Here is an 18,065-nt window from a genome sequence, read left to right on the forward strand (position 1 = left end):
CACACTGGCTCTCTACAACCCTAAAACTTGATCCTTTTCAGAAATCTTAACATTTGTAAACTTCAGAGTTGTATCCAGTGGATGTCTTTGCACTAGCAGGTGCTTCTGACTTTTGACACCTGATTTTTGCCAATTCCCTTCTAAGTAATGCGTAAAAATGTTAATAGTTCTCTGCATTTGGTCAAAGGTCTTTTTTTACCTAAACTCTGTGCCATTTCTATATTAATCACAGCAAGCTATACAGATAAGGTACAAATAAGGAAAGTATTAGTTACTAGTTAAGTAGCTTAACTTGTTGCTTATGTCCCTTCAATTTAAATTTAAAAAAATGTTTATAGATTTCTCTGGATACTTGGAGGGTAAGGCAGACTTTTCCCATTAAAAGTAGACCTAAAAAAGTTTGACAAACATGGGAAAAATTAGATAATCTTTAAGCCTGTATGGGTAGAGAGATGCACATGCATTCTCTCACAACAATTCATTCTTAAAGTGACAGTGGTTGCACTTATTTATTTATTTATTTTATTTACTATCATTATTTTTACCCCGCCCTTTTCCCAAAACTGGAACTCACGGCGGCTTCCAGATAAAAGCACACATATAATTAAAAACATACAAAAGTCTAGATTAAAATCAAATTAAACAATTTACAGTATTAAAACCATTCATACATACAGTTAAAATAATTCAAACTCAGTTTAAAATAATACAGTTAGGCAACAGCAATGCAGCACCCTTCAAGACCTGTCCTTAACAGCTTTCACTTCCAAAGGCTTGTTGAAATAAAAAAGTCTTTGCTTGCCGACGGAAGGACTTGAATAATCCTTCCCTGTAGTGTCAGTTTTGTTACCCTCCCCGCCACATACACTTGCACACTGGATTTGGTGCTTCACTTCTGCTTTGTATTAAATCAGCATTCTGTTTCAGATATAAAAAAAGTAACTGTGGCTTAATACAAGCCAGAATAGAGCTCTGAAGCTGGAATATGAGTGGAAAGGGTCAAAGGAAAAGTGTGCAAGACTGCTGCTTGTTGCTGGCTTCATGAAGCTGGGGAAGATTGTCTGAACAGAGCCACTAGGTAGTGTTTAGACTAACTTTCTTTAGCCTAGAGTCCTCAGATGTTTGATTACAATTCAAATCATCATCTACTATTAGCTAAGGGCGCAATCCAACTTGCATTTACACTGGGCTGAGGGGAGTTAGATGTGGCGGATCTCCAGCTGAGCCAAACAGATATATACATAGCATTTTTTCACATAACCCAACAGTATCAGGGGACCCAAGTTTTTGAGAAGTCGGTTTAGGGGTCACTAACATTTTTGTGCCCATGGACACATTTGAAACTTGAGAAACTCTCATGGGCACCTCCATGTAAACATTTACTCTTCTTCCCACCAATAATTAGTCTTGAAGGAAGGGTGCAATGTGCCGGGGGGGGGGTTGATCTTCCTGGGAGAGTGCAAGAGTTAGGGAGGGAAGGGTTAACCCCTACAACAGGAGTGGGGAACTTTTAGTCTTCCAGATGTTGCTGAGCTACAACTCCCATCATCCTTGGCTATTGGCCATGCTTGCTGAAATTGTTTGGAGTTGTAGTTCAGCAACATCTGGAGGGCCAAAGGTTCCCATTCCTGTCCTGTGATGACTGTTCAGTTTTCTGACCCTTTTCATAAATGATAAAACTGAACTTGAGCCTAGGTTAGGAAACTAGAAACTTTCAAACTGGGTAGACGTACAAATATTTAACAAGCTATATCCAAAAATTACAACTGTTTGCCTATTTTCCAAGAAGAATGACTGGAAGGTGGGGTGAATGCTTTTGTATGGGAGTGTCCTGATCTCCTAGCGTTATCTCAGTGGGCATTCTTAACATGTATATGATTTAAGAGATACAGTATTGGAAACACGACAAGTATGCAGCCTTTGTTTCTGTGTTCCCAGAACACTGCTTTGTGTTTACTTCTTACTTGGACTCTGATTTTAAACAGTCTGCTTTTTTTTTTTTGCTTCTACTTGAGTGAGATATTTGTAGCAAGTTTAGAACGTCAATATTTCTAGATGAGGAATATACCTAACTGCCTAAAGAAAAAAAATCTAAACCTGTTTGGTAAAGTTTAACAAGGTAAAATGCCAGATAGTTTCTGTATGATTAAATTACTGGAAGATGTGTTAGTGGTATCTTATGTTATGGCTTGTTCATTTAACAATTACTAAATTTTCCATTATTTCTTATAATGAATTTAAAACTGATCACAGTTGTTTTTAGATACCTTTAAAGTTCTTGTTTTGTAGCGCTATCCTGTATTTGTTTGTATCACCCCCATTTCACCCCACAACCTAGCTTGATCTGTGAGTTCTTTGTGCAGAGTAGTATTTGAAACAGTCTCTTTTTTAGCCTACAGAAGTGTGTACTTAAGCATATATAAACTTTCATAAACATAAAATACATTGGCATATTCTAGGAATTAGCTGTACAGATCCAGGTAATAGAATTGAAAGGCTGGGGTTCAGGATATATGCTGGGCATTCAGTCTAGGGTATGGTTTTAAATACGGTTTCAGCCCAGTCTATCTGAAGGAGCGCCTCCAACATCATCAGGGATGCCGCTCAACAAGATCAGCCTCAAAAGGCCTTCTCTCTATCCCACCAGTTAAAACAGCTAGACTGGTGAGAACTAGGGAGAGGGCTTTTTCAATTGTGGCCCCCACTTTGTGGAATTCCCTCCCAAATGATCTCCGCCATGCCCCCTCTATGATAGCTTCCGCTGGGCTTGAAGACCGGGCCCTTCAGGCAGGCTTTTGGGGTGGGCTAGGTTTTATTATTATTGTTGAGATTTTTAATGTTTTAATGTATTTGTATGTTTTTATTTTGTACGTTGCCCATAGTGGCTGGACAGCCAGCCAGATGGGCGACTAATAAATTTAATGAATAAATAAATCAATAAAAATCTCATGGAGTGGCATTGTTGGAAGGCAATGTAAGACTTTAACCTCTGAAGCATTCAACAATGGAAGACAACTCCCAACGTCAAATTTTGGAAATCAAACTATCTTGACTCTAATTCAGTGGGTTTTTTGGATAGTGTGTGACAGTGTAATAACAAAGCAATGAGGTCTTTATGATATATTGTTTTAAAAAATGGCTCAGTCTTGAAAATAATTAAGAAAGTTGCCCACTTCCTGATTGGCTGATCTGGCGTATGCACCATTGTGGTGCTGTTTTTTGTTCCCCTTTCTCCTAGTGGGCTACTAGCCTGTAGATGGTTTAAGAAAAGGAGAGATTCCCAGCCTGCTTTACCTTTTCTTGACCTGCCATATGTCTAGCACAGAAAAATGTTGAGCTAGATCAATACATGGACAATTTGGGTTTGCCTTGTAGCCTTAAAAGGTTGAAGACAGGTGAGAACTGAATGTGGAGCTGTTAGTTTGCCTCGTGGGGGTTTGGATATGGGGGAATGGAAAATTACAGGGTTGAGTTGACTATATTAGATAAACAAGAGAAAACATGTTTATAAATCTTTGAATTAAGGGTTCTATTCTAATATGGTTGTATTTGTGAGTGATTATGAATGATAGTACTAATATTAATTTCTGCAATTTAAATATTGCCAAATATTCCCAAGATTTATGTCTATTTGTGGTGTATTTTATCCAGAACTGTTTTTTTCTGGAAAGATATACCAGGCTGTTTTAAGTGGTCAGCCTGCATTGACACTGTTTAACTTCTTCATTTTAAGCAGTCTTTTTAAACAGTCTTAATACAACTTAATTCACTTAGGTAAAAGTTGAACAGTGCCAGAATTTAACACCACCATCTGTTGGTAAAAGGAAAGGCATGTAGAACTACTTGTAAAATGGTAAAATTTCATGACATTCTGGAACAAGCACCCTGAGTTATTGATTCAGTGTTTCTGTCTACAGAGTTGATGCATTGGCTTGACGGGGAATTTTGAGGTTCGCTGGACCGGGGGTCCTTGAGGAAATTGAAGACACAGGCTTGCAGCAAAAAGTAGGCCTTTATTAGTTACGTGTGTACGCACGGTCAGTCTCCCTCTGAGTGAGTGGACAGTTACAACATGGCACTGTTTGCCTGGGGTTTTTATACATTCCAGGACAAGGACTTTAGCATATACCAATCAGGACGTTACACCACAGTATCACATAGGCATTACATGAGATTACACTGCCTACATTATGTTCTGGTCAATTTGGCAATGTTCAGCACTTCACATTCCAGTACATTTTTGCTATGAGCTAAGCATTTCAGTTAATGCAATCCTTCCTACGTCTTGGAGAGTACAGGGATGTTCAGTCTCTGTTCAGTGTTACCTTATTTATAGCGTTCAAGCTGCACCATACATACCAGCACAGTCAGGGAAGATAGCTCTGAAAAGAAAAAGGTTCTGGCTGGCTGCTAAACTATTAAAATATTATTATAAACCTTTATAGCTTTATAAAATAACATATTTTGCTTATTGTTTGTATATAAAGAATTCCCCGTCAGGCTTTCTAATAATCATTCTTTCCTTGAAGATGTGTAATATTGATCTGAAACCACAAATTGGTCATTTTTAGGATGTTTGCTCTTTTAATTAGTTCATATAACCCACCCACCCTTAACTGTATTACAGTGCCTGCTCTCTCATTTGGAAAGCGTAGACAATCTTTTGGGTTTTTTCCTGATATGATTTTAAGTAGGCTATTCTGTGTTTACATGCTGAATGAATAAGTAGGTTCTCCAATTCTTTTATAGTTGATCGAGATTGCTGGGTACCTAGAATAATAGAGCTGATTGGAGTTTGCAAGATTCTGACCTTTGATCAGAGAGATCAAATCCCTTTCCTTCTGTGCTACTACTTTAAGCACTACTTTGCATCATCCTGCCGCGCCAGATATGTGACACTTTGACCACAGACCAGTGCAGTCCACTTAGCAGTACAATCTAAGACTATACTATACCCATAAATCCTGAAGTCTTCTGTCAAAACAACACCACAAATAAATAAATAGTGGCAGTACAACATGGATGTTAATTCCTTGTCTGACTGTCATTATTACCAGTTTGGGGCAGTATTCAATATATCATTTCTCCTGCAACAGGATTTCCCTCCCTCCCTCCATGTGTGCCCCACACCCTCCCCAGATCCGCTTTGGAGGGTTGGGGGAACCCCTAGAACAGATTTTAGGGTGTGTGGGGGAGGAGAGGGGAGAAGTCCTGTTGCAGAAGCTGAAATGCTTGTGCTGATGGGACCTTTACTTTGTACTGTGTTGGGTACTTACACTAACACCTGCAACTAGTGTGCTTAAATTACTATACAGTAGGGCCCTGCTTTACAGCGTTCCGCTGATGCGGCGGCTTTCAATCGGGAAATTCCCTGTTTTAAAACCGATTTTGCGGCATTTTCACGCGGCCCATTAAAGTCAATGGGTTCTGCTTTACGGCAATTTCTGCTTTACGGCGGGGGCCTGGTCCCTAACCCGCCGTATAAGCGGGGCCCTACTGTATAATACCAATAATTGATCAGTTACAACAATGATATATGTTGTGCCATACATATGGGACCTCAGAGGGCAATTCAGTGAAATACAAGAGTCAATCTAATAATTTTGCATCAGTGATAAGCATTTAAAAATGCTTCTAATGTGTTGAATGAATATATAATGAGGTATATATGCTAAGTCCTGTTCAGACATTTCTTATTGGATACAGACTTTGAGCAACAATGGAATTTGAAAAGGTAGTGAGCATATAATTTTCAGTGTAAATTGCAATAGCATCCAAGGATTGAACTCCAATTTTCTATGCAATTACATGCCAAACGCCTTCTATCTATCCAACTGGCATTTAGAAGTATATACACTAATCAGGGATGCAGCAATATAAAGGGGAAGAGATGAATTCACTGTTTAAATATTATTTGAATTTACTAGATTTGTAAAGAGAATAGCTGTGACCAGCTTGAATCTTATGGGCATGCTTCTAAATAATTAGGTGGTAACTTGCAGCACCATCAAACTGTAGCTTACTCTAGGTTGTAATGTAGCAAGCTGCTGCTTTTTGCCTCTCAGTATCTAGTGTGCCAATGGAAAAGTACAATACATTTGTGGGTGATGAAGATATGTGGAACACTAACCTGAAAGATGGAAGCAGCAGACAGTTCAGAGCAAAACTGAAGCAATAGTATCTCAGTGATGGATTGCAATTTCATGATTAACGCTGCCTGTAGTCCAGTCTATCACAGGAAGAGATGGAATATATAATGCAACATTAGGCACGGTGAGAATACTTTTATTTATTTTTATTACATTTCTACCCTGCCTTTCTTTCATCTAGAAACCCAAGGTGGTATACAAGGTGGTTCCCAGGCGGTCTCCCATCCAGGCACTGACCAGACCTAGACCGGCTTAGCTTCAACAAGGTGGTGGCCTCATGTGGCTTCAGACCATAGCCCAGAATAGAAGAGGGGAAGTAAAAAACAGGTCCACGCAAATTCATCATGCGTAGAAGTCAGGTGATGGTTGACAGCCAGGGAAGTTGTACATATAACAATATTTTTCAGGGCTTTTAATACCTAGTAATGGTTCTGTCTGTGGGAATTTGGGATAACATCTGTGTCCCCACCCCACAGTACATACTATAAGACTGGAGTGGTTTTAGGCTTTGTATACATCTTCATGTGTAGCATTATATGATGCTTGTTGTTTCATCCCAGTGTTTCCCTCCATTTCTCAAGTATATGAAGCATTAATTTAGAACCTACTCTTAAATACTCTTAAAGTATTGAATATTCTTTGTACGCAGCTATTTTATTTTAATTTGAAACATTTGTTATCCTGCCCTGCAATCCAAGGATTCCCAGAGTAACTTACAATTCATAAAAAAGTAAAATGTAATAACTAGAAAGCATAAGTTGAAGCTATAGCACAATGAAATCTTCTTAAAATAGCATCTCAGGAGAAGAAATGTTTCTGTCTGAAAGGTGTAGATGATTTTAGATTATTTAACGGCTTTTGACACCATTGACCATATTTTCCTGAACAGGCTCTGTGAGGTGAGCATTGGGGGCCCTGTTTTACAGTGGTTCTGGTCCTACCTCTTGGGTAGGTTTCAGAGAATAGCACTGGGTAATTATCTCTCGGCCTCCAGCAGTTGTGCTGTGGAGTGCTATTTAACATCTACGTGAAAACTTTGGGCGGTCATTAGAAGATTTGGGGTGAGGTGCCATCAGTACACTGATGACACCCAGCCTTATCATATCTTCTCTAATATTTGACTTGGGAGAGGCCATGCAATCCCTGGGCAGGTAGCTGGACTTGGTGGTGGGCTGGATGAGGGCCAACACATTGATTTTGAATCCTGGCAAACCTGAGGTGCTGTGATTTAGCAGTTCCCAAGTCTGGATAATTGGTCATTTCCTTGCTTTGGATAGGTTCTCCCCCTTTATTCCCTCTAAAGGAGCATGTTCATATTATGGGGGTGTCCCTGGATGCCTTTTATCAACTTCAGCTGGAAAGACAGCTATGGCAGTTCTAGACTGGAATAACCTGGCCTTTTGTCATCCATTTGTTGGCAACCTCCAGGATGGATTACTGCAGTACATTCTGAGGGCTGCCCGTGACACTGACCCAGAAGCTGTAGTTTGTGCAAAATGTAGAGGCTTGACTGCTCACTGGGGCAGAATATTGCCATTATATTATGCTGCCTGCTGCTGAAAGAATTGCATTGGCTGCCAATTTGCTACCATGCTAAGTTCAAGGTGCAGGTACTGGTGTATGAAGCTCTATATACCTTGGGACCAGGAAACCTGGAAGACAGTCTTTTCCCCTACATACCTAATTGATCACTGTGTTCTGCAGGAGAGGGCAGTCTGTAGATACTCTCCTATGAAGAGGTCCGTTCTGCACAGTATCAGAATAAAATCTTGGCAACATCTGCCTTTTGAAACTCCCTCCTGTTATATATCAGACAGGTCCCTTCTCTATTGCCCTTTTGCTGCCTGTTGAAGACTTTCCTCTTTCAACAAGCCTTTGAAGTGGAGATTTTTATTCCAGTTGGTATCTGTATTGGGTTGTAATTGTTTTTGTATGTGTTGGTGGGGTGCAGTGCTAAAGCTGTTATATTTTTTATTTTTTAATCATTTTTATATATGCAGTTCTGTGTTTTTAATGTATTGTAAAATGCTTAAGGAAGAGATTAATAAATGAAATAAAAATAGCCTCTTAATACTTCAGAGCAAGATCATATTCTTGACAAGTTAAAACAGTAGGGTTGCTGACAGATGCTTTACCTGTGCTCTAATTTTTAAAGATTTGCTTATTCAAGCAGTGAAAACAGAGGTAAAAATTGAATATATATTTAACACTACTTTCATGAGTGAAAGACTCTAGATACATAGTCCTGAATTTGTGATATAGGGTTATATCCAGCTAAATCGTTGCATGCACAGAATGACTTCTGTGAACACAATTAAACTTGACCTCCCTCTATTCCCCCCCACACCCCCAATCTGCTCTGGAGCAGATTTGGGGGTGCTGCAGGAGGACGAGAGGGAGTGAGTGTTTTGTTGTGCTCATGGAAGTCATTCTGCATGTGCAGTGATTTAGTTGGATTCATTCCCATTGTCTGACAGCATTATAAGCTATAATGGGAGAAGGTGGTATGTCTGGAGAGCTAGGACTCTAATGTGTAATCCTAAACACAAACATTTTCAGATGTTTTAAATGTTATATTACTTTATGTTCCTCCTTTCCCCTTGCCATTTCTACAGAACAAAATTGACATTTTCCTGGTCCCTTTCATTGCTTTCTACAGGGAATAGCAGTGCCCAGTCTTTCTGGTGTGTATGTGTGTCACACATCTTTTTTGTTTTCAAGAAGTCTTGAGAAGCCTCAGACTGTTGTGTGTAGGCTTAGAAAGAGAATTTTTATTGATTTGCATTTAGAATTCTAGCTTACTTGTTCATTCTTCTCAAAGAAAATCTAGAAGTTAGCACTGAACTAAATGGTCCTTATATTTATGTTCTTGTTAACCTTTAGTTCCATTTCTTTCTGATGTTCTGTTTGTCAGCACTGAATTCTGAAAAGTTACTCTTAGTTCTGGGAAAAGTAGTGATAAATGGAAATTACTTTTAATTATATAGTTAACTGAAACCAATGGTTATACTTACTCTGAGAATCACTGAGCAAGATCAGTATGAACTCTTAGAATTAAAATCCTTTCAAAAGTGAAAATTGTGAAAGCTTGGCCAGAGTGCATTTCTTATTTTGTCTTGGTGACATTTATGTCTTTAAAAAAAAACAAAAAAAAACCATTTCAGCAGATGAAAGTCATTGTTGTGACAAAAACAATGGAAATTCAAATTCTTGCTCAGTGAAGCTTGCTTGTCATCTTCATCTTTCACTGCCTAACTTACCTCAGTGTGATTATGAAGATAAAATGAGCACTTCATATGTGCTGCTCTGAACTCCTTTTAGAAGGGCAGGATACAAATGTATTAATGAGAAAATAAGATGTCGATCCTGTTCTCTCTTTTGCAAATGCATTTTGCCAAAATGAATATAGATGTTGAAATTGAATACCATCTATGAGATGTGTTCAATGGTGGCTTTGTGCAGGATTCCTAAATGGCATCTATAGTTTCTAGATTATTTTCAATTAATACTGCTTGTGTGTGTTAGAAGCCATCAGTTCTGTTTAAATGTTTGCCAGCAACAGGATTTCATTTTAGATAAACTTGAATGTCACATTGCCTTATGAATTGATTCAAGATGGAAATCTAAGGGTGAATTAGAGCTATCATGCCCCTCCTGCAAGGATCTTGCAGTGACAGCTGTCTGGATAAACTTGGGCATTATTACCATCATAACTATTTTCCTTGATATAGAGGCTTAAAATAAGTCAAAATTACGTTTCAGGTTAGACAGCAGTATACTTCGTTAGAAGTACTATATGGGTTGTGTACAACATTGGCATAACTGAGTTGTAGATCATAGCCTAGTTATTTAGTTCTCAACACTCTTATTTATTTATTAAATTTATATCCTGCCCTTCCTCCCAGTAGGAAACTAACTTTCTACACAAGCATTTTGACGATCATAACTAGGTGGAACACATCTTTAGTCATGCTTTTGAAGTGATTTCTGTGCAGTAGTTGACTGAGTCACATTCTGAGTTGGAAAACTTCATGGTAGTTTTAGATTAAGTGTGTGTCAATCACTGAAGCAGATGCTTTGCTCTGCATTTATATTTAAATGGAAGAAAATGATCTGTGTTGAATTTTAAAATTTATTTAATTTTATTTATTTAATTTAATTTATATACCGCCCTAAGCCCGAAGGCTCTCTGGGCGGTGTACATAAAATAAAAACAAGTACAATATATAAATACAATAAATACAATAAATACAATGAATCAAAAACCAAAAACAGACAAACAATACAAAAACCAAACAACGTCAAAAATACAGAATAATGCTAAAATACTGTAAAATACACTTTAAAATGCCTGGGAGTATAAAAAGGTTTTCACCTGGCGCCGAAAAGATAGCAGCGTCGGCGCCAGGCGCACCTCATCAGGGAGGCCATTCCATAGTTCGGGAGCCACTATGTTTTACCATGGTAAAACAACTCACTGTCTTGTCGCTTTATCATCCTCCCATGAAACAATCTATTGAATATTTACTTGCAACCATGGGGTGCATGATCATTTAGGTCTGGGAAGCTTTCACTCAGGAAAATGCTTAATGGCATCTAAGTTCAAACTCTCTTCCCACTCCTAGCTCTCTGAGCTTTATGTAGACTGAATTAGAGTGGCTTTTCTTTTTATTGAACTTACATGAACCTTATTTGAATAAACATACAACAATTCTGGCAGTGTGCATGTGTTTAGTGTGAAAGGTAGTATAGTTTATATTTCATATAAAGTGTGTGAATATGTAAGCAACACTTAAATCTAGCCTGGACCTGCTTTTACCATATTTTGAAGTTTAGGTTCAAATACACTATGAAGGAGGTCATCTTCTGACACTTTGTGGTTCCTTCCTACACTTCAGATGCACTGATAACTGCAAATGCCAGACTCTGTAGGTCACATGGGATTAGAGATGTAAAATTTCCAGAAATTTTTGAAGCCATGGAAAAAAACAGTTTTTTCCAAGTTTTTTTCAGAAAAAAATGGAAATGAAAAAATGCTATATTAGTACTTTTTACAGATTGAAAGTCTCTTTGTTACTTCAAGAACATAAAATTTTGTACAAGTTGGTTTGGCATAAAGTTATCACACTTGGTATATTAAAGTATATTTTATTCAAACAATTATTACAAATTGAATTTACTTTTTAATTTTTTTTACTTTTTTTGTAACAAATGGATCTACAAGATCCTGAACTGTAAGCAACACCTGAACTGTAAGGAACCTATTTTGTTTTGCCTGTTTATGAGGAGCAGGCAAAAAACAATTTAAAACAAAGCAGAAGAAACCATCAACATTAATAACCAAGAAAATTATTTATGTCTCCACTAGTCCTCCACCGTGCCAAGTAAACATAAAGCATCCATTCCCATAAAAAATGAGAAAAAGGGGGATACACCAAGATTCAATGAAACATTTTATTCATCATGTTAAAATGAAACATTCCATAATCCATTTTTTCTTCATTTTTTCCAATTTTTCCAATTTTTTGGAAAACAACCAAAAACAGCTTCAGAAAAAAACGGGGAAGGGACGGTTTTTTTCTGAATTTTTCTGGGTTTTTACCAGGCCTTCACAGAACGAATCCAGCATCTGACTCCTTCCATGCTTATGTTGACCCAGAGGCAAATCCAGGTAAAAATTTGGTGCAAACATTGCATGAAAGATGACTTGCATTTGGAATGATCTATCATGGTTGGTGCAGGACATCTGGGTCAGGGTCAGGTGGAGCCCTGGCTGACTCAAAGGCACATCTGTTCACAGGGATCCAAACCAGTAGCTGCCATCTTTAAATCAAGATTGGAAGCTTAAGAAAAGCTGAAGGTGATGCAGAAAGAAAGCCTTGATAAAACTATACCTTCTTGGTTGCTTCTGGTTTTGGAATAGGTTAAAAATGGTTTTAAATAGGTATACCAATTTATGAAAATGAGATTCTACAAATACCTTGGTATTTCATATTTTAGAAGTGGTTGTGCTGTTTACCAAAAATGCATGTTTGTTTTTTCAGGTCAAGATCTTAGCTACTTGTGCATGTGTGTTTTCCATGATTTTATCTTTGGACACCTTTGTTTATAACAAAGTTTGTGTTGTTTGTGTGTGTGTTGTTATATGACCTTGGGCCCATTACGATCTCTCAGCCTAACGTACCTAACAGAATAGTTGTGAGGATACAAATTGGTGGTGGTGGTGAGCAAAACCATGTACGCTGCCTTGAGCTTCTTCGAGGATAGGGGATGTACATGTAATTAAAATAATAAATCCATTGGCTGTTCAGACTGTGGAAAACCAGGCACAGCTTGATTTTCTAGCATTGGGAAATGAATGGTAAAATGTGTTCTCGTAAGAAACCTAGTCTGAGTTTTGCTCTTTTTAGTAATTTGAAATATTTCAGCTGTTTTTCTTCTTTTCTCGAACACCCCAAAAATCTGGAAGTGCAATAATACAAATTATTTTAAATTTCAGTCTATGAAGGATATGATATACTTATGCAATCTGGAGTATCAAGTATACTACCAGGTTTGTTAGGCAAAACAGAGGCCAGATTTTGGGGCGGCACTAAGACACTATGCATGTGAGTATAGCACAATGAATTCATAATACTGTAGTCCACAAATGTTTACACAATCACAAATTTGTTAGTCTTCAAGGTGCCACAAGACTTTATTTCATAGGTCCTATATTTGAATATATTGTAACATACAGTGGCCTGGTTTGGATGTTCATTCTTAGCTTCAAGTTTCTTACTTTTTCCCTTCCTCCCACTGCAAATAGGCTTCAGTATGAAGATCCTGGTTTATATTAGGCCAGAGTTCTCTGTTATGTCTGAACTGGGGAACTTTGGTTTATTATTAGTCAACAAACAGTAAAATAAGCCAAAGTTCCAGAGTTCAGGCCTGTTGGGGAACTTTGGGACTGAAGTTGGTGCATGGAGGGTGAAATACTGAGTCCCAACATTTATTCCTGGCTTCATAAAACATGGTTTGTGAAGCCTAGGAATTATCATCCAAACCATGCCAATGGCAGTGCCCACCTTGCTCTCTATTTTGGCCACCGATGTCCCAAACCTGTTGCATAGGGGCAGTATCTCAGATTGTCAAATTAGCTTGACTGAGCACCTAACCTTTGTTTAGAATGTAGGGGTGGGGAACCTGTGTACCTCAGTATTGCTGGATTACAACTGCCATCATGCTTGATCATTGACCATGCTGACTGGGATTGATAGGAGTCCAGCAGCATCTGGATGACACACATACCTGCTCTAAAGTTTAGAGCTCATTCTTGTAGCACCATCATAGCATTAGATCAAACAGTTTCAAGTTCTTGAATGATTAACATCCAAGTACATCTCACGATTTGCGATTATTTTCCATGTTTTAAAAATGAGTGATAGAAAACTTCTGCGGAGTAGCTTTTCCTTCTCTGAAGCTTGTATCCTAAATTCTGGTGAGTGAAACTGATCTATTGTCTGTCTTGTCGCTTTCATGTAGTCTCAGTGAAGCCAATTATAGATGGTGATTATTCGGTGGACAGCTAACAACTTCGTATAGTCTCAAACTGTTATGAAGTGAAATAACATTAATCTAGATAAGCTAGGCAGAAAAATGAAATAGTTTGTAACTTTAAAAATTACTAAAATATGTTACACTCTACAGAACCAGATGGCTGTCTCTCTAGGTATGAGATTAATCTCTTACCAAGACTGGTTTTGCAGATAAGTAAGCAGGAACGGATTCTATGGTAAAAGGAGAAAATGCATGCATTTTAAGACATAAGGTCTTAAGGGTGACATTGCAATAATGACTTCCCTATGTAACATAATAGGGGGAAAGGAGGGGTTGAAATGAAGTGTATGTTTTCATGCTCCCTCATAGCAAGCATTTTACTGATTGACTAGGGAATGAAACTAGATTAATGGTTTGTCTCAATTATCCATCAATGGTGCAAATAAGAATCAATGGCACTGTTGCTGACTACTGTTCCAGTCTGCTTCCTGAGACTTGACTTGAGGAGGGAACTGCAAAAATCAGCAAATTAAGCACAAAATTGAATTCCCTGCCACTAATGTTCAGCAGGCTGTGGTCCAAGATAAGTGGCAGCACGGATGCCTCCCTGTGCCAGGAGCCCTTTGAGGCAGAAGGGAGACTAGGACTTTAATCCAAAGAACAAATTTTACATGCAAGTAAAATTGGAGATTAATAATGGTCACTGTATGAATTGTGTAAGTGCTGAAGGCCCAGTGACAGTGGTTACTGTACAATAGCACAAGCTGTATAAAAATCAGATTGTTCACAATTAGGACTTTTAAAACATTGGATATGTTTCCTCATCATCAATTGCAGTAATACAGTATAGGGTACTAGTTATGACTCAGATACTTAAACAATCAACACATTCAGTAACAAATTGAAAGTTAGGAGTAGTTTTTAAGATAGCTATCACATTTTCAAGAGCAACTTGCGAGGATTAAAAGTTAAGAGAAAGTTGTAATACTTTGTTTTAGACATTCACAGTGTGTCAGAAATGAGTCTCTGAATAAAGCCTGCCATTCTCTCTTCCTCAACAGAAGTGCAGTGGTAAAAGTGATTCACTACTTGTAAGTGGATTGTGTTCATGTGTGCCGGTGGTGGTTGGGAGATGAAAGGAAGAATAGTACTAGCTGTGCCGTTTAGAAAAAACAAATAAAATAAAATTTTACATATATGTTGTTTACCCCTTACTCTCAATGGATGTATGATTTATTTTTCTGAAAATTAATAAAATTATTTAAAGAAAAAGAAGAAACAACAAATATCATGTTAACCTGGCTATTAGAACTCTATTGTTTTGATTTTTTGCTTACTATAACTCAGATTCACATTGAAATTATATTTTACAGCTAATAATAAAGCAGTGACACTGCATCTCTTCCTTTTCTCCCAGTAATCTTTAGTACTGCAAAGCACATTATGCAACATATTACCCTTCATTGTCTGCCACTTTTGGTGCTTGGATAGGGAACTTAATGTGATGTTCCATGTTTCATATTAAAACGAACTTTTTATGGCATCCATGTCTCTCCTGTAACATTTTAGTACTTGTGGAGGCATGGTATTTTGAGATCTTGGACCCAGAGTTGTGGGATGTTGTGTGGAAGCTTTATTCGACTCTTACTACTTGGGGACTTAACAAGATCTGTTGAGTCCCAGTTTGAATTATTATTTTTTAATTATTTGTTGCAAGTACCATCTCAGAGAGCAAAATAGTTGTTCAGCTTAAATTGCAAAATGACAATTGCAGAGACTGAATTGGTTGTTTCAAGTAAAGATTGTACACAAGCTTAATAAACCTTACCCTACATGGACCAAAAGTGTATACTTTTCCTTGTTTCTATGATAGAGATATAGACTAAGTTGGGGGATTTTACTGTTGCTGTACAGGAAGTGAGGAGTGGCAGTGAAGGCCAAAACATATCGGAGAAGCTCAGGCACAAATGGCATGGATTTAGACTATGTGAAGACAAGAGAGGACAGTGAGATCTGGGAAATACAGAAAATGGACAGAAAAAGAAAAGCTAAAGTGCTAATAACTTTGTGTCCCAAAGGAAGGGGGGAGATATATATATATCCTTTCTGGGGATCTCCCTTAGGACAGATTGCTCAAAATGTAGATAACTCCTTTGCTTGCCTCTTTACCATGTTTGTTGTTGTCTTCAGGTTAGTCAGGACCCTTGAGGGACATAAAGCTTTAAATTCTACATTTTTGTCAATTTGTCATTGAAAAGCTAATAACTATTTGTCCCAAAGGAAGGAGAGAAAAGAGTGTTCCTTGATTTTCACCATAACCCAAGGGTTTGCGATCAGGAAGACAAAGGTTCTCAGAGCAGCTAGGTACAAATTCTTGAGTGGCTGGTGTGCCTTGGACTTCTAATTAGCAAGGATGCCTCCTGCAATCTAGAAACATCCAGGAAAAAGGCTATAACGGGGGGACTGAAGGTAGGCAACCTTCGTAAGTCACCCTTGAGCCCTGGGTATGGAGTTGTATCCAATGTAGTGCTAAGCAAGGATTCCCCTGCGCACTCCTAAATCTGTGGTAGGGGTTTCCCCAACCCGCCAGAGCAGATATGGGGAGGGCACGGAGGAGCTAGTTCCTTTGCAGAAGCAGAAATCCTTGTGTTGAGGGGGGGGGTGTTACTTGAATACAAATAAGCAACCTGGGTTCCTTAGAGCTCCCTCAAAATGTTTAAATGTAGAAAAATGACAACAGTGTAGCATTTAAAGCTTCATGTCTTTTAAGGGTCCTGACCTAACCCAAAGACAACAAACATGTTGAAGAGGCAAGTAAATGAGTTACCTACATTTTGAACAATCAGTCCTAGGGGAGATCCAAAGAAAGTTGAACAACATGTTTCCTTGAGGAGAAAATGTAAGCACTTTCTATGAGGAGAGATTGCTTGAACCAAAAGGTGAACTAGGTCTGAGACAAGTCTGGAAGAGGGATGGGATCTCAATTCAGTGTTGCGTATGATGAACAGCTAGAGGTATAATTATGAAAGTTTCCTGCCACAGAATGGATATGGTGGTCTTAAGAAACAAAGATGAGGGCTGTGAGTGAATCTGGGTAAGTATCCTAAGTTCAGACTGGCCTTGAGTGCAGAGTGCAAACAGGGTGCCAGTGGAGTTTCATGTGTAAAATAGAGGTGAAGAATACAGACCACTTACAGGCATACCCCGCTTTAATGTTTGCAATGGGACCGGAGAGTATACTTTAAGTGAAAATCTACTTTAAGTGAAGCAATTGTCTTCACTTGTACTGCACGCAATCACCACTAAATGGCAGCGGCGTCATGCCAATAAAATGTACGTTATTGCGAAGTGCGTGAACGTTAAGCGGGGTATGGGGACGTATGGAGCATGTACGTTATAGCGAGGCAACGTTAAGTGAAGCAATGTTAAGCGGGGTATGCCTGTATTATTTTACTAGTGCTCGTTGGGAAGATGGTTTTGTTCTCTCAGACCTAATTAGTGACCAAATATTGGTGCATCCTTGTGTTGGTAGCTGGCAAATAGATCAGGTGCATTAGCATGCCTTCGGAGCTCTTGCTTCTCTCAATCCATGAGGCCAGCTTTATGTCCTATTAATACGCACTAAGGTTTGCTTCCTATATTGCTTAAAAGTGCCTTACACTTTGCACAGTCACCTGTAGAAGTAAGTCAAAAGACTGGTACTGAAGGACCCTAGAGTTTAACACTGTTGGAGATGGTTATCTGAAGTCAGCAGGAATTACAGGCCTGTGCTTGGGGGAGAAGCCTGCAACAGTGTCAGGATATTGATTTCTGTCTGCCTGTTGCTGTACTCTGCCTGCAGAAAGGTATTTGGAAGCAGAGTAGGTGAAATTAAAGTTCTAATCTGGAGTGAGACAATCTGCTTACTTAGGTTGATGAAGCTGAGTGTTTAGCCACAACACATTGGATGGCACTGATGTTTATAGTGTATATGTTACATTAAGTTAACCTAACCTTGCTGACTGAGCAGGGGGTTGGATTTGATGGCCTTATAGGCCCCTTCCAACTTTACCATTCTGTGATTCTATGAATCTGTGTTTGGTTACCCAACAGTTTGATACTTCATAATAAAGACAGGTAATTTCTGTAGATAGATTAGTTATGTATTGGTATGCAGTGTAGTTGATTAGTATCCTGTGTATCTAGTGGTAGCGACTGGATTAGTATCCAGTGTAGCGAGCAGATTTTCCATAGGAAGTGGGCCATCACTGTGGGTAACAGTTCCACCTATCGTGCGAAGGCAAGAATGTTTTTGAAGTCAAGACTAGGGACGTCATGCCCCTCCCACTCTCCAGTTCATTCTTGCCTTCGTACGAACAAGATTGGAATTTCACGTAG

General features: G+C 38.5%; 1 protein-coding gene and 1 long non-coding RNA gene across 3 annotated transcripts in view; both read left to right on the forward strand.

The window, feature by feature from the left end:
• Positions 1 to 18,065, forward strand: part of HS2ST1 (heparan sulfate 2-O-sulfotransferase 1) — a 121,807-nt gene that overhangs the window by 17,909 nt on the left and 85,833 nt on the right. The gene's annotated exons all lie outside the window — the stretch shown is intronic.
• On the forward strand, positions 3,261 to 6,737 carry LOC133387864 (uncharacterized). The gene is made up of 3 exons (XR_009763588.1): positions 3,261 to 3,395; positions 3,918 to 4,005; positions 6,331 to 6,737. It is a non-coding gene; the product is annotated as an uncharacterized LOC133387864 (long non-coding RNA).

Source organism: Rhineura floridana, chromosome 6 (genome assembly GCF_030035675.1).
Source record: "Rhineura floridana isolate rRhiFlo1 chromosome 6, rRhiFlo1.hap2, whole genome shotgun sequence".
Lineage (NCBI taxonomy): Eukaryota > Metazoa > Chordata > Lepidosauria > Squamata > Rhineuridae > Rhineura > Rhineura floridana.